Below are 23,139 nucleotides of genomic sequence, written 5' to 3'. Positions count from 1 at the left end.
AACATATCAATGCAGCTTTAACAGCAAGACATTTGCTGCAGAGCCGGTTTTTGTCCTTCAGTCAAAGATGACAGACATTCTGTCGTTGGAGGTGATAACTGCCTTGTTTATAAAAACACGCAGACTCACCTTTTCCTCAGTAAAACATAATGGTTAAAATTGCAGACATCAGACTCAGCCTTATTTGGTTCTAAATTCAGCTCGAATGTATGACCTTGGGTGAATCACTCTAAGTGCCCAGACCCTGAGTTTCGAGATAATACTAGAACCAATTTGTAGGATAGTTGTAAGAATTAGATGAGATGATATACATAAAAGTTTCTAACATAGTGTCTAGAGAATTTCATTGCCTAATAAAGGTTAACTGTCATTATTGTGATTACTGTTGTATTCACGAGATAGCTCAGATTCGTTTCTAGATTCCCCATCATTCTTTCAAGTTTCCCAAAAGATAATGACTTGATATCTTCAGAGAGCCTGTCGATGTTTTAGGGGAACCCCCAGACGTAGCCTTCGCATACCCTGAGTGAGAGCAAAGGCGTGGCATCCCGTAGGCCTGTGCCACTCAAGAAGTGGGTTGCCCGCTCCTCATCTCTTGTCCTGTCAGACGCCTGGTTTTGTGTGAAGTCCATTAAATGTACTTTAAATTGTTCATGAAATCCTTTTGAGCTTAGATATGAACAATTCTTCTGTCAAAGTTATTTTAGAAGTTAGGAAGATAAACCGTTTTTAATAAAGTAATAGCAACATATTTGCATGTATCTTTTAAAGAATTTAGAGCTCTCTACCTCTAATTTTTTTTCTTGTCATTAAATCAAAACCACTTTCTAAGATGCTTTCTGTAAAGGGCTGGAATAAGACCTTCAGAATGCCTAAGTAGCGAAAGTATCGTGTAATTCAGACTAAAACAATAGTAAGCCATAAAGTAAGTGTAAGGAAGTCCAACAAAGTTCTGAGTTTTCCTATCAGGTCTAATTTTTGCTAAGTCTCAGATAGTACATCTTTCCCAAAATGCCTGTCCTCGGTTTTTGATGCCTTTCTTTGCTGGTGCTCTCAGCCGTGTTCAGTGTCTTTCGTGGGTAACCCAGGGCTCCCCTGTGTATATCAGTCCCGTGCTGTGTCAGCCTGATACCGTGTCTGTCTGGTCAATTATCTTTCCGATGGACAGGTTTGTTTTGTTTTTTTTTCTAGGCTTGATAATATTATTTTCATTTATTTCGAACTTGGCCTGTGCAGAGGATATTCTCTGGCCACTGGGCAGAAAGCCTTTTGTATCTTCCTGTTAATAATACATGGACACTCATCTAATATCATCTCGGAGAATTCGACTAGTTAGAGAAGATAAAAAACAGAGCTTTCTCGCTGCTGTCGGCCTATGTTTACATCCCTTTCTTGTATGACTCCTGGAGCTGACCCCACACAGACGCAATTCACACAGGCTGAACTAAAGTGCGCTTAACTGATCTGATCGCTCCCACCCTGGAAAAATGATACCCCCAAACACACAGGACAGTGACTAGCTTTTAGCTTCTAATCTGATATGCCGGATAAAAGACTGTATTTGTTCATGTAAAAATAACAAACTTAGGAGACAGTTAGTTCAAAGTGCTCGTGAACCCAGCCTAAGTTTTAATCTAGCCAGAGGCGCTTTAGGTTCCTCTGTATTAGAATTTCTCGTGATGACAGGAATCCGAAAGAAACATTCCTTGAGCACTTACTCTGTGCTAGGTGTTAGCATATTTCATCAGCATACATTAAATGTGCAGATGTCGTTTGTAGGAGAATCATAGATTGTGTAAGACAGAGAAAAGTCATCTGATTCTCTCCCCCAGTTGATAATTGAGGGAGCCCAGGCAAGCCCCAGTCTTTTGGCTTACTAATGACAAAACTGGATTTGTAATATTTTTAAACAGTGTAGATATAGGTTTATGACTGTTGCTCACAATGTTTTAAAGACACCTACTTTCTTAATGGGAGCGACTTTCTTTGGGCTTACAAATAGTCTTCCAGGTAGCTAGAAAGCTATTGAGCTAAAAGATGATTCTCTAAAGTTGGTGGCATCATCCAGTCATTTATGATGTTGACAGGGTCCACCGGGTAGGTTAGGTATAGTCCCCCAAATCTAATTCATGTATCACATGAACCATTCAGTAGTCATAGCATAGTACATTGTAATGCTTTGGAGATGATCAGTCAGAATTAATCTTAGCCACTTCGTATTGGTAGAGAAAATTTTCTATCAGAATAGGTTCTTTCCTTTTGGACAGTGGTTAGAAGTAAATGACAAAATGTTTTTCTCCCTTTTACCCCCAGCTCATTTTGTGTCCTATGTGTGCCCTGCAGTGACCTCCCATTGTTCTTGGGATAAACGTCACACTTTTTAGTGTAGCCCACATGATCCGGCCAAGCTTACCTCTCTATCCTCGTCACCCCTTTCCTCCCTGTCTCTCGATCAAGCCATAATCATGGACCATCTCCATTAGCCTGGGGCAGGAATCCCTCCCACACCAACAGGACTTTGAGCATCCTTTCCTGTGCTCTTTGGTCGTTTGTATCTTTTTTTGAGAAACATCTATTTGTATCTTTTGTCCAATTTTGAATTGGGTCATCTGTGTTTTTATCGCTACGTTTTTCTACGTCTTTGGACTTGTAATGATTTTCGCACATTCCGCTGGTTGGTAGCTTCCATGCAGGAACGCGTATTGTCCTGTTGGTGGCAGCATAACACTACTTTTTGGAAACGAGCTCAGCGTCTCACCCGTCAGATTCTGTGACATCGGTGTATTCTTTATATCGGTTTTCCCTTACCACATAGTCTGTCGTTTGAATGTTTAATTTCAAAGTTTAATTTTAATGTGAATGCTTTTAACTTGCGTGTTTTCAGTTTGATGATGTGAGTTTTCGGGTGCTCTCTAGTAAATGCTAAAATAACCAGTGGACACAAACGTGGACTTCTGACTAGTGCGAGATACTCAAGGAATGTTAAAGTTTTAAAGTTCCAGAAAGAACGCATTTTATGGATTAGAGATCGATATCGGAAAAAAATGTAACATCATAGTGTCGTGTGTGTATCATATAACATTGCATTTGTTGACGTGATTTTTCATTATCTATTGATCCTGAGACAATCCAGAATGCCAGGGAGGAGGGATAGTTGACCGAACGTGCCATGTTCCAGGTCGTCAGTCATTAATTTGAACTAAATGTACGCTAGGAAATACGAGGTCACTCGACAGAGATAAGACCAAGAGAGGCCAATGTCCTTGGTGTCCTGTTTTGGTAAGAAAGCGAAGTTCCGTTAGCTCTCTCATTCAAGCATTTCTTCCTTTTTTCTTAAGTCTCTCTCCATCTTCACCGTGCTCTGCCATCCCGTCTTTAGTGAAGGCGCGCTCTGCCTCATCGCAAGGCACCTTCCCACCCGCGTCCTTGACCGCAGCCTTTCTGTCTCCCTTCGGGGAAGGCCATGATGGTTGGTTGGTCAGTTCATTTGCACAGCACCCAGTGAGCGCCTGGTACTGACAGGCGCTGGGCCAGGCGTGGGAGCATGCGGAGATGGCAGTCTGTGTCCTCGAGTGGTCCTGAGCCTCTTGAAGGACAGTTAGCATTCCATGTGACTGCCCTGGGGCTTTAAAAGGGGGCTTTGGGAGCCCCGAGGCGGGGCGCCGAATTTATTCTGGGAGAAGCAGGAAAGGGATTCCGAAGGTGGTGGCGACACGCGGCAGAGGGTGTTTATCTGTTTGAGGCCCGGCGACCAGCGTGCGGGGAGGCACGAGGAAGGGGCCCAGGCGGGCCTTGCCCTGGCACGGAGGAGGCTGAGGGGAGGCTGGGACGGGGCTCTGAGGGCTGTAATTATATCGCTGCCACCCATTCACTGTGGGATTTTAATCACATTATCTGATTTTTCTAACACTTAATTTCCTTATTTGTAAGATAAAGAAAACAGGAAGATATGGTTTTTAAGGCTGTTAATTTCTGTCTTGCCACCTGTCAATCTATGCTGTGTGTATGTACATATATGCGTATGTATGCATGAATATGTATATACGCGCACTGAATGCTACCTGCAACCATCACAGTCCTTTTATGAATAGATAAGGATCGTCTTGTAATTAGCATATGTATTGCTTAAATGCTTGGCTGAAGTCTGTCTTTGCCTCTCTTACAAAAAAGAGTTTGCGGAGCAATATAATAAAATAAGGAGCAAAAGAATATTCAATCTGTTATAGTTAAAAATAATACCAGCAAGTTACTTTCAATACCATTTAAAAAGCCCTTTAGTGCCGTCCTTGAATATGAACAACCCGTGGGTTCTAAATTAGTGAGCCGTTACTGTGTGCATGTGTGTGAGGGGGTGTGCACAGCACACACACCTCTGTGCTGCCGTTATTCTTACCCGCTGTTTCCAGATGCCCAGGGGACAGTAAGTACATGCGCATTGTTGTGCAGACATCACCACCATCCTTCTGTAGAGCTTTTTCATCTTCCTAAATTCTAACCTGAGCCCATTAAACAGTTACTACCCATTTTCCCTCTGCCCCCAGCCCCCAGCTACTGGCCATCATTCTGCCTTCTGTTTCTATGAATCTACTTTCGTTACCTGTATTATAAGTAAAATAATACAGTATTTGTCCTTTTATAACAGGATTATTTCACTTAGCATAATTTATGGCCTTTAATTTGAACAGTAATCCTAGAAAAGTAGGTATGAGTCAATATCCCCATTTTACAGATGAGGAAACAAAGGCTTTGAGAAGTTAAGTAACTTGGCTACAGTCATTCAGTTTAAATGACACACCAGACTCGGAACTGGACCTATCTTACTATAGAAGCAATGTCCTTAACCACTAAATTATGGGGTGTGTGTGTGTGTGTGTGTGTGTGTGTGTTTTAAACCTCACAGTTATCCTGTGAGAAAGAGATGATTATTCTCACTTGACACTCAGTCCCAGTAGCTCTCACTCAAAATTCTGTGCTTTTTGACCTTGTGTAGCAGGAGACCCTTAAATTGTAGTGAAATCAACTTCCATTTCCAAAAATCCATGTTGATATCATACTATGAATGAAAAGAAAGTTTTTTAATCCAAGTTTTTGGAAGTCTGCGTAGGGGAGGAAAAAGCTTCCCTTAACTCTTTTAGGTTTCCTGCAGATCAGAGAATTATACTGACAAAGATTAACAGGAGGAAAGCATAAAAATTTAATGTATTTTACATGTCGTGGGAGCCTTCAAAAGGAAGTGAAGACCGGAATGACTGGTTAAACTTGAGTCTTTTCATGCTAGGTTTGATGAAGAGCGGACAGTCATGCAGAAATGTGAGCAGGACAAAGTGGAGATGAGCTAAATGTAACAAGCTGGGGGAAACGTCGCGAGGCCCGTGCGTGTGTTCTCAGCATCCCCCTGTCTTGGAGATAAGGCTGTTTCTTTCCTCCAGGTATAGGGAAGGCACCTTTCACGTGAGGGTCTTCTTACCTGCTTGGGGGGCTGGGGGTAGAAGGCAGGGGAAGATCAGGAAACCTTCCTGCTTCTACCATTTTCTCCTTCAGTTTAGAATATTAAGCATGCCCAGGTGCCATATTTGGGGGTAATGTGTTCTAAACCCCGTCACCTGCATGTTCAAAGATGGTCGTCCAATTTTAAAATGTCAGCGATAGAAAAGGACAGAACAACTAGGAGCCAGAGCAACTAGGAGCCATCGCTACGTCCACAGATAATCGAATTTGGGCCAATAAAAACGAACTCATTATTGAGAATGATCGTGAAATTAAAATATTCTCTGCACTTGACCAGCTAGAAGAATATCTGGCTCCCGAGTTGTGCTTATCTCTTTCTTCTTTCACGGCCTTTAAGATGTGCGAGGTCATCCCTGAATCCTGTTGAATACCGACTCAAACTCCATTTTACTCCAAGCAGTCACTGTGTGTTAGGGCGATGTTATCAAGAGGTTTTTGTCAGAGGACGTCACTGCCCAATAAGTTTTTATGACCCTTTTTATCTGCAAGAGTTGCCGGTATTGCTTTTCAGCATGAAATAGACTAATTTTGTTCATTAAAGTGCTGACGGGGTTGATGACTCACTGTGGATATCGATTGATATTATTGCAATAGTATAACCAGTCAGAGGAAATTCAGTTGAAGCATATAAAAATTTATTTGATATTTGGTTTATGCAGGTTGATAAAAGGTCAAAATATGCTCCTTTAACTGGAAATATAATAACCAAAAACCTCATAGACTTGCTCTTTTTTTTTCTTCTTTTGTTGTTTTTCTGCGACTAAGGAAATTTGATGTGGGCAAAGCCAGATGAATCAAGAACAAAATCTTTTATTCGTGGCATGTGTAACCTTGATTAATTAGAGTATAATCTAAGCTGCTATTTAAAAAGAGAAAGGGTGCGTGAAAGAGAAACCATAAAAAATAAAAGTGGTTTAAATAAGACAGTTTATTTCTCTCACACGTGCCAATCCACAAGGGGAGGACTGGCCCTGCAAGGCAGGCAGCTCTGCTCTGTGAGATCACTCAGGGACTTAGGATCCATATATGTTTTTTGCTTCAGCATCTCCTAGGATGTTGTCTTCATGTACATGGTTAAAACTAGATCAATGTCACATCCAAGTTCTAATTCAGAGGAAGAGGGAAATTTTAAGCTAAAGGAGAAGGCAAGCAATTTCCTTTTAAGTAAATAGTGAGGAAGTTGAATCTATTACTTTTGCTCACATTCCATTGACAAAACTTGTTCATGGCCACACTTAGCTACAAGGGAACTAGGAAATACAGAGTGTAGAGCAGCTGCCATGTGTCTTTTTAAGATTCTTCTGTCTATGGAAGAAAGGAGCAGTGTTTTAGAGAACAGTTAGCAGTCTGCCATAGTTTGCGCCTCTGGCCATTCAGTATCTGTGATCACCTTTAGTTCTACATATAGACACTCCCTCCCTCCCATGGGAGGCATTCGAAGACCTCAGTCAGTTTACCTCATCTGCTCAAAGTTACAGGTCTCTGGATGATGCACAGTCCTGTGTCAGGTCTGGGATGGTTCCTCGCAGTATGGTGAGAAGGTGTCTGCTCACCTCACATCCAGGGTACAGAAGCGGTAGGACACGAATAACCGTAATAAACGCTCTCATTTGGAAGAAGGAAGAATGGGAGCGCCCCTCAGTCGTTGGTGCGTAGGGATCTGCAAGAGTCCCGCCCTAGCAGCAGAGATGGTTTCTAGGTTAGCCCATCTGGCCGCCCCTGATCTCTAGAAGCTGCACCATTATCCCTTATCCTCCGTGGTGACATCGAAAGTTCGTGCTCGCTAGTACACCCTCCTTGGAAGCTGTACCGTTTTCAAAGCTTGCTTTTTATTTGCGGAGATTTAGAGCCTAAGAGTTGTTTTAATTGTCAAATAAATATAGGCTTTTTTTAATGCCAGCCTTTTAATTTCTTTGGGGAATTAATTTCCTCAATATGTTTGTAGGCTTTTGGTTTTTTGCTTCCAGTTTGTTGTGAGTAAACATATAGAAAGATTTCTTCTAGACATAATTCTTAAGTCTTCTTTATAGTATTTGTGTGTTTTCAGTGGCCCATTCTCTTCCCCTATTTTGGTGATGGTTACCCCGAGGCCAGCCGTAAGCTTGGGTAGGGAGGCAACACCCTTAATTTGATCTTTGCCTCTTGGCTGAGTCTATATTTTGGTTGAGATGTCATAATGAGAGGTACTTGTAAAAAAATATAGAACTTAGGCATTCTTCTGTTTGGCGGTGAGTTAGAGTTTCCAGCCCCTAGGCCTCAAATCACTGCACCTAATCAGTTTAGATTATAGACTACTTTTCAGTCACCTTCTCTAGTACACCAGGTATCATAGACACATACGTGGTCTACCTTTGAAGTTATCGCAGACGGCCGTGCTACCAGCATTGTGACATGCCATAAAAACGATCACCGATTTTCCAGCTTGCAATATTTTTGTTCTTGCCTTGTCTTTTACTAAACCACAAAGCTAAGAAGCTTAATTTAAGTTTTAATTTTGACAGCACCTCATTTCTGGGTACCAATTTCTGTATTAGGGTATAGGCTACACTGCCACCTCAACCTCAAATGCAGTGGCTTAAATAGGAAAGAAGGTGTTTTTTTTTGTTTTTTTTTTTGTTTGTTTTTTATGTGATAGACTGTAGAGCTGGGCCTGTGATCCAGGCCTATATGCAGCTCAGCTCCATGAGATCATTCAGGGACCCAAGTTCCTTTCATCTTACTGTTCCACAGCAGGGTTTTTCAAACACGGTACTTGACATTTTGGGCTACCTATCTGTTTGTTGAAGGTGCTGTCCTGTGCAGTATAGGATGTTTAGCACTGTTCCTGACCTCTACCTGCTAGATACCAGTAACATTTCGTTAGTTAAGACAAACAAGAAGCCTCCAGACACTATCAGATGGCCTGTGGGGGCAAAATCACCCCTGGTTGTAACACATTGCTTTGTAGTGTCTTAGAATCATCTTCATCTATGTGGTCAAAGCAGATTTTGATCTATAATGAAGAGAAAAGCCAACCGATCAAAATAGGCCTGATGTTATAATTAGCAAAGACATTAATATAGTAATTATAACTTTATTCCATATGTTCAAAAGTTAAGCGAAGAAATGTAAGCTATAAAAGAGACCCAAATTGAATTTTAAGACAGAAAGATTTCAGTGTTTAATAGAACTAATATATCAAATGGGATAAACATCAAATGAGACATTATAAAAGAAAGATTAGTGAATTTGAAGACCTAGCAATTGAAACTATTCAAAATTAAATCGAAGAGAAAAAAGGATTTTAAAAAAGAAAGAAAGTAATAATGAGTTTGAGACACTTCAGAAGGCCTCTGGGACATGTAATTGGGGTTCCTGAAGAAGAGGCAAAGGGGGAAAAGGGAGAAAAAACATCGAAAGAAAAAATAGCTAATGTTTTTCTAAATTTGATGAAAACTGTGAACCCACAGATCCAAGAAGTTCAGGGAATTTCAAGCAAAAGAAACATGAAGAAAACTACACCAGGCCATGTCAGAACCAAATTACTCAAAACCAGCAATAAAGAAAAAATTTAAGGGAGCCAAAGAGACACACTATCTACAAAGGAACAAAGATAAATGTTACAGCAGATTTCTCCTTAGAAACAGTGCAAGCAGCAAGGCAGTGGGACAACATGATTAAAGTAGTAAACCAAAAAAAAAAAAGTGAAAAGGTCATTAAAAAACTAAGGAAAACTACTTTTACAAACATACAAAACATGAAAGAATTCATGTTTTGAATTCTTTGAGAATATGAATTACTAAGAACATTAAAGAAAATCTTCCAGAAGAGAAAGAACAGGAATCTGCTCTATGCAGAGGACTGTAGAGCTCTGAAATGGGAACCACGTAGATAAATATGGGACTTTTCTTGTGGCTTAAATATCTCTGAAATATAATTCACCGTGTAAGCAAAAATAACAACAGCGCGTTGTGGGGTTTGTAACGTACATTTAAGAGAAACGTTTTGACAACGATAGAATAAACTCCAGTAGGGGAGAAATGGTGATTTACCATTGTCAGGCACGCATACCGTATACGGCATGTATATCACTTGAAGGTAGTCCGTTACAGGTCAGAGCAACCCTAAAGCAATCACTAGAATAGCAAAACAAAGAGTTATAGCTAAGGGACCAGAAAGGAAATAAAACCATAGAAATAGGGTAAAAGAAGCAAGAAAAAAGTAAATTGGATAGAAAACACATTTATGCACCTAATAAAGACTTCAAAGCAGATGGACCAGAAAAAAATAGAGAAGACAGTAATTACAATAACAGAAATGAGAAAAAGGACATAACTATAAATTCTAAACACCGAAAAGGATAATAAAAATATATAAACACCTTTATGACAATAAATTTGAAAACTTAGATGAAATGGACAAATCCCTGGAAAAACACAGACAGCCGAAGCTTACTCAGGAGGAAAGAGATCACCTAAATAGCCCTATATCTATTAAAGAGGACTCTTTTCATAATACATTTAATTTTACAAGTTGAAATTTTTAACAACGAGGAAATGCAAGCATAGTCACATGAGTACTAAATTTCAACAACTGAACAAAGCGGTATGTTAAATCTTGCACTTTAATATTAGAAGCTGCTGAGAAAAATAGCGTAAGCTTGAATGTGAGAATAGAAGCTCGCATCCAGTCATAACTCTGGTTAGACTGATCAGGGTAACAGGCGTTCTGCAGATGCGATGCCATTCCGCTCGGCCACAGTTCTGTACCCTTCATGTCCCCTTCTTCTCCGTGCATCCCTTTGGTGGGTTCCTCTTCTCAGCTTTCAGCATTGGATACATCTTTGGGCCTTCTGCATTTTTGCATTGCATAAATTCACTTTCCAAAGAAAATAATTCCTAAATTTTGTCCTAGCTCAAGTTCCAATTTTGTATCTTTGGCCACCCCGTATAAAATGTTTGGAGGCCTTTGATGTTTTTTGCTGCCATTACTCACTCATGGGGAAGGCACTGAACGTACAGCATACCTTTAGGGGGCGCCATTTACATAGACAGTGATCTGCATGTCTATACGTCACGTTTCATTCTCCCATCAGAAGTCTTTATGCTAAACTCGAGCACTGTATCCTGAAAACCTCTTTATGTCACATATCATGTCACCTTTTCTGTTTATGCAGAGCCTTCCTGTCTCCTGTGTTCTGGCTTAAACCCACTGCTTTTAAAGGGTGACTCCTGACTCTTTCTGCCTGAAATGAGCATCTACTGCAATTATAAAGTGTATCATACACTTTGAAGCTAATACACTGTCTTTCATTTACTTAAATGTTTCACAGGTGTATGTCCTGCTTTCTCCAGTTAGACTTTATTTCTTACAGCAGTCTGAAGCTTACTTTTTATCACCCCAGAGCAGCAGGTGCATTTCTCCATGTTCAGCAAACACCCCCAATTCCCAGATTGACACACGAAGGGCCAAGGGATTAACCCCATCCTTTTTCCAGCTGTTGTATTTAAGTCGATTGCATCTCATCTAAAGCAATATTTAAGGTACTTTTGATTTTTCCCTAAATATCTATGCTTCGTTTTTAAGTTTAATGTTGGAGAAAAAGAAACAACACTAAGCCTTGCTTCTTTTGATGGATATTTGTTAATTGTTTGAATAGTAAATACAGATCTTTTCACCTAAACTATGTATGCTGAAAATTCCTTTCCTTTTAATACAGAAGCCCATGTTTCCCAAATTAAAAAATTTTAATTTAAATAATCGTGCCCTGATTAAAATTTCCCTCAATTAAAGTGATCAGTGTTAAGGACAGCCTCAGATACTTTTTCCATTCCTTTTTTCCTATTTTTTAATAGAAATGTACTGACTCTTAAGGATTGAAAATTGAGTTCAGATACCGCCGGCTGGTCCTGAAAACCCTCCTCACTCATTTACGTGGATGGTTCTAACCTCATCATGTGTCTCTACCCTCTTTACACCAGAAGTAGACTAAAGATTGGCCACACGCACCTTGGGTTTGTCTGCTTTCTGTATGGGAACGGCCTCTCAGCCTTTCTAAATCTATGCATTTTTCAAGTCCAGCTTAAAAACTGCCGAAAATCCTCATATAACTTTTGGCTCCCCCCAAATTTAATTACTAGTAGCCTAGAGAAAAGAAGTGTTAAGAAAATAATAAAGAAGAGAAAATACATTTACCTGCTCTATGTATTTATTGAAAAAAATCCACGCGGAAGTGGACCTGTGCAGTTCAAACCCGTGTTGTTCAAAGGTCAACTGTATATGTAAATATAAAGCAAATGGAAGCTGGAACTTAATTCTTGGGTTAATTTGTTTATCTAGCCCAACTAATTCCATTTCAGACATCTTACCCACTTACTTGTCGTTTTTATCTTCTCTAAATGTAATAGCTTACAAGAGAGACACATGGAAATGTCCCCCATTTACCACAGCGATTTCCGTGTCATCTTCTTGAGTTTGACTTTAATCCTATTATTGGTAAATTCTGAGCATCCGCTCTCTTGGGCAAATAAACTTGTCAATCAGATGGATTTTTAAAGGTATATTTTATGTTAATATTAGTTTGGGTGCATGTTGGCATCGTTTCGAAATCTTCGAGAACTTTAATGGTTTGATTTTGCAATACTTATTACTGATAGCCAAATAAGTTACTACTTCCAATGACACTTATATTTTGTTTCTATGTGGAATGGAAAATGTCGTTTTATTTAATACTCCCCTCCCCAACATATTTTACATATTAAAATTCAGACAAAAGCAGGAAATTCCAGACTTCCATTTGTGACTTCCATCCTGCAAAGTACGTGAGTCTGTCCATTGATCCACTGCCAGAGAACTGGCCCGTCTGATGGCGAGCGCCCCCTGCTCCCCAAGCCGAATCTACTTGTTTCTGGGGGGACCACCAACTGATAGCATCCTGCTAAATAACACCGAGTTTTGTTTATTTTCCTATGGCTTGACACTTTTATTATGTGTCAGTATTTTTTTTTCTCTTAGGAATCTATGAACATTGCACTGACTTTCATTTTGACCTTTCTTCTTCTAATTTAGACATTAAGTAAAAGAGAAACACACTTACCATCCCCAAGTTTAATAAATGCCTTTAAAAAAATTGAGCCCATATTTAATTCTATTTATCACTCACTTCATTTGAACATCAGTCATTTATTCATTTACTCGATATTTATTTAAATGGTCTGTGGCCACGGTGAGTGGGAACCGTTGGTAGAGAAAGGGGTGACATTGAGTATGTTACAGTTCATCTCCAGGTGTTCACAGAGAGGTGGGGGAACAGACAGGTGTGCAGATAATTTCCACAGAAGAGTCGTTATTGTATGGTCATGAACAAGCGGGACAGGATGCAGAGGCGGAGGAGGGAGGTGATGACAGAGATGACTCGAAAGAGAAAATGACATTTGAGTCTTGAAAAATTAGCGAGAAAAGACAAGGGATGATATTTTAGGCAGTGAGAACAGCATATGTGAGGACGGAAACCATCATAAAATACAGCATGTTTGGGAAGCTCTGTGAGAATATCGCACATGAGGTGTCAAGGTGACAGCTATAATTGGCAAGGTAGGATAGGGACCGTCGGAAGGGTGACTGATGGGTAGGGCGGTGTGCCAGCCTTTGAACCTGTGAGCCAGAGGGTAACTCCAAACAGTTACATGATCGGATGCGGTATTTCAGGAAGATAGTTTTTGAAGACAGTGAGAGAGAGACACTGAAATGTGGAGAGACTGGCGATAAACGTGGTGACTAGTTAGGAGACTCAGAACAGTGCAGGGGAGAAATAATGAAGGCGTCTTTAACGAGGCTGCAACAATAGGGGTGGGGGCGGGGCGAACGGGGCTGCGTTTCCCAGATGCTGTCGGGGGACTTGGGAACACTCGGCTGTGCCGGATGATGCATACGAAGAGTCGTCGATGTTCTCCACTTTCCGTTTGTCAACCTCTCATTCTCAGCCTCTTAAAATCTTCCCTGTCATGTTCTCTCTTCAAGTCTAAGGAAAGGTGCTGCATATAAAGTGGTTTTTGTAGAGAAGGCAGCTTACTAGACCTTACTTATTCCTGCTTATTGCTAGTTTAGTGATAACCAGGTTGTTTCTGGGCAATTGAATAACACCACCAGGTCAGCCTCTGCTTGGTTCAGCTTCGTGGATTGTGGTTTGAACTCCATTAATAATTAGACTTTCAGAGAAGTGACCAAACCAGTTGATCTTTTAACCAAACTTCGTGCCTCAGAGTCAGCGACTCCGAGAGAGCATCAGGGCTCGCATTTCCTCTGCGGTGGGCCCGTCCCCGGCGAGGTAAAGAATATCATCTCTGGCAGTTTTGTATCGATGAGTTATATAAAGGAGGACATGATAAGCCGCATGTACTTGGAAAGTTATACAAAGATAACAGAGAGCTGTTTTTCCTTCGTGGTGCTTCTCAGATTCAAGCCTGGCTGTTTCCATGGCAACCACACAGGTCCAGGCTCTTGTTTTCTCGCGTTTGGCTCACTTCAAGAGCTTTATGACTTGTCTATCTTCAGTTTCTTCCTCTCCTGAACTTCCCTGTCCTCTGCTACCAGATCGGTCTTTCTAAAGAATTGTCTTCGTCGTGTTACTTACCTGTCTGCTGTCCAGCGTAAGCCCATCCTCCGGCATTTCATTTTCATTGTAATCTGGCCTCAGATGTACCTACGAGGCACATTATTACCCTGTTATGTGGATCCCCTAATTGCCCCGATGGTGTGTCTTGTCTACCATAAAGTCTATAATGCCACTGAGGACAGAGACCCCATTGTGTGCTAGTTGTGTATTCCACCTAGCACCAAGCGCAACTCTGGGCTTATGGTGTGTCCGTAGAGAATTAGGTATTTTCTCTTTCGCTCTCTGCCCCGGCTTTATTTATTTCTCTGTCCCCACTAGGTCTAAGAGCTGTTTCTGGTTGTTATGTGTTGTTAATTTCCTTCTTCTTCCTAAAGTAGTTGGCAGTTACATAGCATATGTTATCCAAAGCTTGCAGGACACTTTAAAAACCAATATTATCATATCTTTGTTTTTAAATATAGAAACCTCTCTCTTCTTTACCCAAAACCACGATGACTCAGCTACTTGCATGCTGAAAATGGTTTCTGCATTTTGCTGTGGCCAGTCTTTCTAACGGTCGTAGACTAACAGCAGCCTTTTTTGAAGCATAGCAGCTGGTATTGGTCATAGCTTTACTGCAGTTAACCAGGTAGACCAGTTTAGCTGGAGCGTAGTCTGTTTCTTTAATGTGGATCAACATAGATTCAGAGGGAAAAAAAAAAATCTTGACATTCATGAAGGATATAGTCTAATATGTTCTTAAATTTTCTAAGTTTTTGACACTATGCCACTATGACTTTTAAAATGTAGTTTATAAAACCGAGATAAAATAACTGCTTTGCCATCAGAACAAATAATAGCTGAGAAGAAAAAAGACTATAAGCTGAGCTTACTCACCCTCTGCTACCTGGGGGTAACTGAATTTATTCCTTAGCAGACCCATACGTTGCTGTGTTGTGACCTTGCGGAGTCCCTCAGGGAGCGTGGAAGCAATAAATATTAAATCTGTAGATGTCAAGGGTCACTTTAGTTGACTTCTGGTTGCTAAAGAAAAGAGAGATTTAAAAGGCCCAGTAAAATAATAACCGTTTAAAGTAAAAATGAATGACTAAATGTACACATGGAAGAAGCCGAGACAAGGATCTTATTTTATGTTTCTGTTTTCTCTAAGAATTTGTTGATAAAGATTTTCACAGCTTTCTCTTCTTTCCCCTGTGAGCCTTGTCCTGATATTTTTTTCATTGGAGAAAGAGAAAATATATAAGAAGTAAACGATTTCACGTAGCGATAAATGTCATGAAAGAAATAATACAAGGGAATCTAATATGTTACTGCCCTCTGTCAGATAAGATGGAAAGACAGAGCCTCTGTGAGCAAAATGACAATGGAGTTGAGTGATGCTGTGGAGCCAGCCATATGAAGATCAGTTGCAGCAGCAAGTGCAAAGGGCCTGAGGCAGAAAAAGCTTTGTCTGTTCAAACAGAAAGGAGGCCGGTGTGACTGGAGCACGGTGAGGAAGGTGTAGAGAGGAAGGAGCGAGAGACGAGGCAGGGGTCAGATCGGCAGCGAAGCGCTGGCAGTTGAGTGTGGCGGGAGCCCAGTGTAACTGGTGAGCAGGAAGAGATTTGATCTGATTTGTGGTTTTAAGACTTCGATTAGGGAATTCTGGTATGTGCAGTGCAGGTTGCGAAGAGGCGACAGTAGAGGCATGGAGACTGAGTCAGGACGTTATTTCAGTAGGACAGACAGGAAATGACGGTAGCTTGGACAAAGATAGTGACAGCAAAGATGGAAAGAGACAAATTCAAGATAATTTTGTAGATAGGTTGAATCTGGAAGCCTGAGGGAAAGCGAGAAATCAAGAATGTTTGTAGAGATGGATTTTGAAAAACATGAGCAGACCATTTATTTTAGCAATGATTTTAATGTAACATTATAGGCATGGAATGGGATCGTGCATGGCTGTGGGTAGCACGTGTCTGGCCCACCACGGGAACTCGTGAGATCTTTATTCTTACCCCACCTTGGCGCATTTGCATTAGGAATTCGTATTCTCGCGTTACTATTTATTTAGGTCACCAAATTTCAAGCAAGTGATAAGAAAGCCCATTGATGAGTATTATTTGAGATTTAGTCATCGATCAACTCAGTAATTATTTCCTGAGCTCCTTCTATACGTAGTCACTGTATGGGGCTGGGGACATACCGGTAAGCGAAGCAAATGCAGTACCTTCTCTTAAGGAGCACGCTGTCTGGAGGGTTAGATTATTCCTTTAACAATATAATTGTACAACTAGTTATTAAGTTGCATCTGGGATAATTGAAGAACATCAAGACATATTCTTCATGGCTTTATATTTTCTCCAGTTTACTTCCTTCACTTCCATATTTCATCTTGCCTATGGCTGCCAGTGATTCCTAAGCCCACCCGTTGGCTTCAGATGCATATTTCTCATGGCCCGTGGAGCCTCTCCAACAGTTCGCCAACTCCATCCATCCTTCATCTGGTCCCGGTGCTTTACCCATCAGTTACGAGCTTCGCTCTCATCCCAGTTTACCAAGCTAGAAATGTCACAGATGTTAATAGCATTAGCAGCTTCATCAGTTTATTATTTTAAACCTCATTTTCTTAATGAAAAATGAGACTCAAAGAGGTTAACTTTCCTGAAGTCACACAGCTACTGGACATCAAATCTAGGTTTTAGATCCAGATCTTGCTGACATCTCAGCTTTTGTTCCTTCCACAACGACATTTCAAAGGACCGTTAAAATGTTTGAAGGAAAACCGATGGAGAAAAACATTCCAGAAAGAAGAAGGACAATTTTAAAGTCTCAGAAATATTAAAGCACTGATATCTCTAATCAGAGCAATGCTTATCTATTCCATGGATAATAATCATGTTTATCTATTTTGAATGCTGAACCATTTCAACAGGCAGTTATAGGGGAGTCACTATGTGTCAAGTAACTGCCTCTGCTCTGTTTTTAGAACAGAAAGAAGGATAATACGTGATACTTATCCTTAAATCAATGCGACTCTTTAAAGAGTAAGCCTGCCAGTGCTGTGACAGAGAGAGCAAGCAGGAGGCCCGTGTATCCCAAGCCTGGGACTGCGGGAGTGGTTCCTGCATGCAGCCCTGGGGTACAGGGGTGGTTCCTGCAGGGAGGAATTCAGAGTTGAGTTTTGACAGGTTAGGGAAAGGTAAGTGAATTTGGAGGGGAAGTACAGCTCAAAAAAAGAAGAAAAGCCAGAGCAAAGGTCTGGAAACATGCAGCTACTTGTCGCGTGCAGGTGACTTCAAGTGACTTGAGTGTTGGAGGTCCCGGCATATCATTCTGAGGGCTGATCTCAGATCAAGAGATGGGAGTGGAGAAGCGGAGGTCGTTGGAGAGGGGGTGTGGAAGTTGAATCAACCAGACTTGAATGATGGGTTTGGGTCGGAGAGAGGTAAAGGACTCTTGGATGATACCCAGGCCTCTGCTGGGGTAAGTGGGTAGATGAGGATATCATTAGCCAGGGTAGGAGATGTAAGAGGAGGAACTACTGGGGAAGAAATGGTGACTTTGGACGTGCTGAGATCGAGTTGCATACAACACGCCTATCCTATGTCCAGTAGGGAGCTCTGGGAGAGCGAGAGAGAGGCTGATTCATGACTGGGTAGTTCCAGAGCAGTAAACAAGAGGGGTGTGGACGAGACCACCAGGGTGCACATGCTGCTCTTCGAGCATAAGTTTTTGCCTTGTTTTTGTTTTTGTTTTTGTCATTTCTTTCAGAGCCCAAGACACATGAGTCCCTCAGAATATTCATAGTGACATGACTACATAAAGCCGGTTATTTCCACTGGACAAACTGGATTAGCCTCCCGGTGTAGCTTAACTCTACCTCCTTCATGGGTTCAATAACTCAGATTAGATTTAAAGCACATATATCAGATGGATAGTTATCCAAAAAACTATACTTACAGTTATCGCTTACCAGCTGCATGATCTTGGGCAAGTCACGTAGCTTTTGTAAGCTTAGGTGCCTCCTGTGTAAAACGGGCATAATTGGTTGTTCAAGTTAAATGCAATCGTGCACACTGTAAGGGCTTGGCTTAGTTCATGGCCCTTATAAACACTAAGTGAGTGGTAAGTAGTATTACTGATACTTATAGTTACTTAAATGCTTATCTTAAATGCTTAGAGTTTGTGATGTTTAGGCTGCTTTGTTAAGCCAAGCTTGAGACCAATATGAGTATGAGACAGGTAAAGGAGCCCGCCAGGCAGGGAAGACCCATATACGCTTGTTCCCCTGGTACTGTCTTCCTGCAAGAGAGCCCGTGGCAATACTGAAGTGTTCACGTGCTGAACTTGTAAGGGACGTGGAGAGGGGCTGACCGCCTCCAGTGAGAGTAGAGGAAAAGTTGCCTGAGCACTCACTGTTTGCTTCTCCAGAAGTTCTGTCAAATCTGTCTGAAACCGTGAGTGAGTAGAGGCAGGCGGGGTGTGTGTGTGTGTGTGTGTGTGTGTGTGTGTGTGTGTGTGTGTGTGTGGGTGTGTGTGTGTAGGTGTGTGTGTGGGGGGTGTGTGGGGGTGTGTGTGTGGGGTTTGGGTGTGTGTGGGTGTGTGTGTGGGTGTGTGTGTGTGGGTGTGTGCGTGTGTGGGTGTGTGTCTGCACAATCTATTGCCATCTCTATTTCAGAACATGGGCTTGTCTGTTCAAGAAAAATGAACGTCCCCATCTTGACATACTCATTTTGTGGAAACAAATTCACTTGCTAATCCATGGCCTGACCGATACAATTCCTCCACTGAAAATATTGTTTTTCAGAGACAGCAGTTAAACTACACCGAGTGTTTTATGTAACACGAAGATGCCAGAGATAGCAAATTTAATAGAGAACGGGCGATAAATCAGAGGAGGAAGGTACAGGCAATTCACTTCTTATCAACATGAATACGGCACCGCGTTATTTTTAACAATAATGACAAAACACACACACATGAAAATTAAAGGTAACATGCTGATCTAGCTTGAGAGGTTCAAGGAGTAGTTTAGATTCTATGTCATAATTTTAATCTGATCAATTTAAAATTAAAGCATAGGCCCCTGCTAACGTTTCTGCATGCCTTGTGCTTAGCTTGGAGATACAGCTGAGTCCTGCGCACCGTGCCTGGGGAGGGGAGGGGGTGAGGGCGTTTCGGCATCAGGCCAGACCATCACACAGCTTCGAGAAGGCTGCCTTGTGTACACGCTGTGGCCGAGCTGACGTTCTCTCTGCCTGACTGGAGAAGAGGTGCTTTCCTGTTCAGAGTGGAAAAGGCAGATGTGCTTCACCATCACAAGCGTGTGTCAGGAGTGACTGTGTTCTCGGCAGGTTTGCGGAAGCCCGTCTCAGCTCAGATCTAGGCATCTTGGATTCCTTCACACCAGAGGGAAGGCACGGGCTCCAGGCCAGGCCATGTGGAAGGCAGCGGTGGAGCAGACTCTAGCAGGATGGCGTCAATGGGCTGCCTTAGGTGCAAGAGCGCCTTACGGTGCAGGAGATGGTCTCGCCTCCCAGCTGTCAGCCCCTGGCTGTGCCCCCGAGGTCCGGGGCCTCGGCTGCTCATCTCAGACGCATTTACGAGTGTGAGCGAGTCACTCCTCTGCTGCCTTCGTCTTTCCATCAGTAGAATAAACACGTTACTTTGGTGTTTTCCAGCGTCTAGTAACATCACATCACTGACGATTCTGTCGTCATATCTAGAGTATCTTTTTCAGTGTGGATGATACTTTATCGAGGGACTCTGGCCAAAAAAGCACATCCTTGAGGCAGGAGGTGGGATTGTGGACAGTCTAGAATGGTCCAGAAAGCAGTTCATAGGAAACCCAGTTAGCAGCAGGGATGATTAACTTGGAAAAAAAGGAAATTAAGACTTTCTTCAAATATTTTCCTTAATATCACATGAAAAGTAGTAGATTTATTCTGTGTTATTACAAAATACATAAGCCAATCCCGTGACCAGAGGTTCCAGATTTCTGGCTTACCATACATAGTCCTTTTTAAACAAATAAATATAAATGTTCAGTAATAAAGCCTCTTGAGCTAATTGTCAGTGAAGACATGGAAGCAGAGGCAAAATGACCAACTCTCAAAGAGACTGTAGTAGAGGTTCTTGCCTTAATACGTTATGCTAGCATCTGATCAAAAGGCAAGTAGTAAGGTAATGGGGATGCTACCATGACTGTTCAGAATGTTATTAAACTGCTTTTGGTGGAGGTAAGTTCTCCTATTAAAACCAAACCAAACCAAACCAAAACACAACACAACACAACACAACACTCCTTTAAGGTCATATGCCTTAAGTCTCACAAGAGGTCAGAATATTCCTTAAAAACTAGTAAGTCTATAATCTTTTACAGGAATCTTTTTTTTTTCTTTGAATTCCTATAGACTTCTCATTACCTGAACTACTAAATTATGTATTTTCTTTTATTTTTACTCTAATTCTTCAGTGTATGAGTTCCAACTACAAAATAATGGGACTCATTTCCCTGTGATGTAATTTGTATGCTCAGTCTCCTTACATTTCATGTTAGCCTTTTCTTCAAGGAGCTCCGATAACCCAAAAAGTTAGAAGCAGCATCTGATGTATTTTTCTGCCCCTGAAGATTGTAGCACAGTGTGGAGCAGAATCAAGACCTGGGAGGCAGAGCGTGAGCTGCGCTGGATTTTACGGTTCTGAGATACCGATGCTGCTCTCTGAGTCATCTTTATTTGACCTGTTGGTTGGATCCTAGGAACTTGCCAGATTGTCACGGGTTCATCTTTTAAAAAATAATCTATCAAACCAAAAGAAATGGCTAGAGGATTAAGGTTTCGCGGTTTTACCTCTCCTGGCTGAGAACGGGCATCATCCTTTGCCACTTCTTATTAACGTGTCTAAATCTTAAGCATGAACTGAAGAGACACTTGGTCTCACTGGAACGTCCCGTATCGGTGTGTGGCTAACTCTCTTCCTAATGTTAATACAGCCGGAATTCTTGTCTTTCTAAGCCAAACGAACACAATGTATTTTACACTCGTTCCCTTCTACATGACTTCCTAGAAAGAATGAAGTAAGTTACTAGTTATCTGGACCCACTGTGAGCTCGGCACTATGAGAGATTCCTGTATGAACATTAATTTACGAAATGTTCAGAACTTGGCTAGGTAGGCCACGTTTCCCGTATTATCTTCAACTTGCTGTTGAGTTTCCTTTACAGAAAAATTTTTTTTATCTCCTTTATGATAATATAAGGAAATTTGATAAATCATGTATCTTCAACTAGTTAATTCAGAGGAATTTTTTTCTGTCATTAATTTCATTTTCAGACTACTTTTTTAGTCCACTTTTATTTCTCAGAAGTGGGCCGTATTTACTGCTGAATCTCAGCAGGAGTATATCAGATCCCTGGGGAGCTGGGGAAGGAGATGGGGGAGGCTCGCTGAGATTAAGACTCTCCCCGGGTGCTGAAAACCCTTAGATTCCAGTCTTCTGTTTCACCAAGCGATTTCTACAAAATTATTTCGCCCGATATCAGTCAATAGTCTATTCTCGAAGGCAAACTAGAAAACAGGACCAGGTTTGAAAAACTATGGAAATTTTGAAAGCAAGGATGATGCTTTTGTTTGTTTGTGAGTTTGTTTTCTGCGTACGCAGGGCGCTTTATTCTCCATGGGGGTAGATGCTAAGGTGAGCGGGGCTCGGGCTGAGGTCCCCACGTGTTCAGAACTGAGTCAGTAGTCTCTGAGAGTTCTGGTGTGCCGCGAAGTAGACAAGATGCGAGGATGGGGATGGACGTTAGGACCTGGGGTGTGTTCAGTCCCGTGCTGGTTTCAGCCCGGAGCACAGGGAGGTGAGGCAGCTCTGGTGTGGGAATGCCCGCAGGGCGGGAGGGGGGCCTTCTGTCCCGCATCTCCACCTGGGCATTTGGGGTGCCCAGCCCAGGCGGGAGCCCCTCGTGTGGCCAGGCTGACTCCGCCTTTGCCCTTCTCACAGGTCCTGGGTCCGTGTGAATTGGGCTGTGGTTGCTCAGTGCTGTGGCTTCGTCCTCCTCTCCATCCTCACGCTAATAGCAGGTCCAGAGTGTGACGCCCTGGAGCCTGCATTCTGTCCAGGTGTCCGCAGCTACATCTTCTCCATCCCCGCTGGTGCCCGCTCTGCCTCCGCGGGCTCAGGGGCTTGGTCCAGGGGCTGGTAGGAGTAGCCGCCCCCGTTCTGCTGTTCCTCCTCCGTCTCCTCTGAGCCTTCTGCAGGGCTGGGACAGCGCCAGCTCCTCGGTCTGGCTGGACTCTTGCTGGACTCTTGTGAGGCCGGCCCCATACCTTCACCCCCTCTATGATGATGCATCTCCTTAGGGGAAACATGATGGAGAGGTTGGGGAAACCGAAATGCATGGGCACTCATTTGCTTGCCTTTTACATGGCATTATGTTACATGTACCTGTTTTAAGGGTAACTTGGTTTGCTCATTAAAATATCTTAATCGGTACATTTACTATTTAGTACATATACTTTTAATTTCTTCCGTGAGCATCGGAGCAAACATGTAGTTCCAAGGTCTCTTTCAACACGGAGTGTCTCACGACCTGCGCGTCACGCTTGTGCAGGGGCCAGGCTGGTCTCAGCGTCCTTCCTGTTTCAAGGTCCCTGCTGCCGAAGCGAGTCTCCAAAGTCTTTTGATTCATTTTTACTTCTTTTTACAGAATCCTTTTGGGCCGGAAATTCTTTGTTTCTGGTTTACATAAGGAAAAATAAATGCCTCTGCTGGTATTCTTCGAGACCAAGTCAGTTGGATGAAAACGTCTCCCCTATCCTTTAAAAAAATTGGAAAGAAAATCTTATAAGCAGAGTCACTGAATCCTTCCTCCCTTTGTGAGTCAAAATGTCCCCTTGTTCTTAAGTGGGAAGCTTCTGGGGCAGTGCTTTCCACACTTCCAGAGCAGGAGCTCGGTCTTTTCAAACAAAAGCTCCCCCAGGTTGTAAACAAGGTGAAAACGGAGCTGTTTCCACCACCGTGTGTGTGTGTGTGTGTGTGTGTGTGTGTGTGTAGGG

The 23,139-nt window shown here is 42.1% G+C and overlaps 1 protein-coding gene across 1 annotated transcript in view; it reads left to right on the top strand.

Annotated features, from left to right (window-relative positions):
- Positions 1–23,139, top strand: part of RABGAP1L (RAB GTPase activating protein 1 like) — a 393,018-nt gene that overhangs the window by 258,041 nt on the left and 111,838 nt on the right. The gene's annotated exons all lie outside the window — the stretch shown is intronic.

Source organism: Pteropus alecto, unplaced genomic scaffold (assembly GCF_000325575.1).
Source record: "Pteropus alecto unplaced genomic scaffold, ASM32557v1 scaffold101, whole genome shotgun sequence".
NCBI classification, from domain to species: Eukaryota; Metazoa; Chordata; class Mammalia; order Chiroptera; family Pteropodidae; genus Pteropus; species Pteropus alecto.
The sequence above is the reverse complement of the archived record's forward strand: the minus strand, read 5'-3'. Positions and strand labels throughout refer to the sequence as shown.